The sequence below is a fragment of the Alternaria postmessia genome, assembly GCF_024291825.1.
Source record: "Alternaria postmessia strain BMP 2775 chromosome Unknown scaffold_99, whole genome shotgun sequence".
Classification (NCBI taxonomy): domain Eukaryota; kingdom Fungi; phylum Ascomycota; class Dothideomycetes; order Pleosporales; family Pleosporaceae; genus Alternaria; species Alternaria postmessia.
Window position 1 is genome coordinate 52,575 of NW_026260172.1, and position 1,212 is coordinate 53,786.

Genomic DNA, 1,212 nt, shown 5'->3' on the forward strand with positions numbered 1-1,212 from the left:
CGTCTTACTACCCCTCCATGCTACATTCCCCTCCTTCCTTTCCATGGGAAAAAGCAAAAGTCGTATAGAGCGACCATCAGTAATCATGTGTGCGAGATTGTCAAGTCGCTAGCCCAGCATCGGGCAACGCGCGTTACGCCATCCCTGCTTGCACATGCATAATGGTTCGATGCCACGCAATTACCATTACACCGTTTATAATGTTTAGGATCAGAGTGCTTGCAGTAGGCGATCGCCCGATGGATGGAGAATTTATCCGGCGATCTTATAAGCCGAGTTTTGGCAAAGTGCAACGTGGGGGCCAGTTCTGCGGGAAATATTTCGAGGCATGGGACATATTACTGTTGTCAACAACGATTGTTGTCGTGGTTGCGATGCTAAGGTCTGGGGGAAATTAAACAAAATGCTTTGTTGCAAGGTCTTCTGATTCTGTTCGTACCGCTCCTATCGGATACAGTATGGTCTGAACGGCGACGTTTACGTTACGAACGCGTCACGTATGCATCACATGATGATCTTCAGTAAGGCAGATACCTGAGTTTAGATTGCTTTATTTTTGACGGTCTATCCCGTTCATCCCGCCCGTCATACTAGTTTCCGCGACAAGGCTGCCTGTTCGCAGTGATAGAGGCGCCTTGTCCTCGGTCATAGCTGCTCCGTGTAACAACTGGAACATGGACCCCTGCATCCTACCAGTCCGTGATACCCTGTTCCACAAGCCGAGGTACATGTCGAGAGCGTAGGGTTATCAACGAGGGTACCTGTAGGAGGCTAGCAGCCTGTTGTGGGGACCAACAGTTTGAGTGAAGGGTGCACATGGCGTCCATGTCCCAGTCTTGTGTTTGCAGTGCAAGGGGGCGTGGAGTTCAGATTGATAGAATGGTCCGCGCATACCGAATAGTGTTTTGTATTAGACTGAGAGAAAGTGTATGATTAAAATATGTCCAGGTGATGAGTGATCGCTAATAATGCCATTGGAGAAAAGAACAGAGGAAAACCAATAAAGATGTTCAACTCTAAGGTCGATCACCCTGGGGCAGATAGTCTTTGGTATTCGTCACGGTCGTGGATCCTTGCGGGGCTGGCTTGTAAGGAAGAAAACTGCTACAGCACTGTGCCCACTTTTGACGAGAATGAGTTGTAGGTGAATGCTAGGTTGGAAGCATTCGCGTGTGGCCGGATAGCCCGGATGGGGGGGGGGGGGGGGGGGGC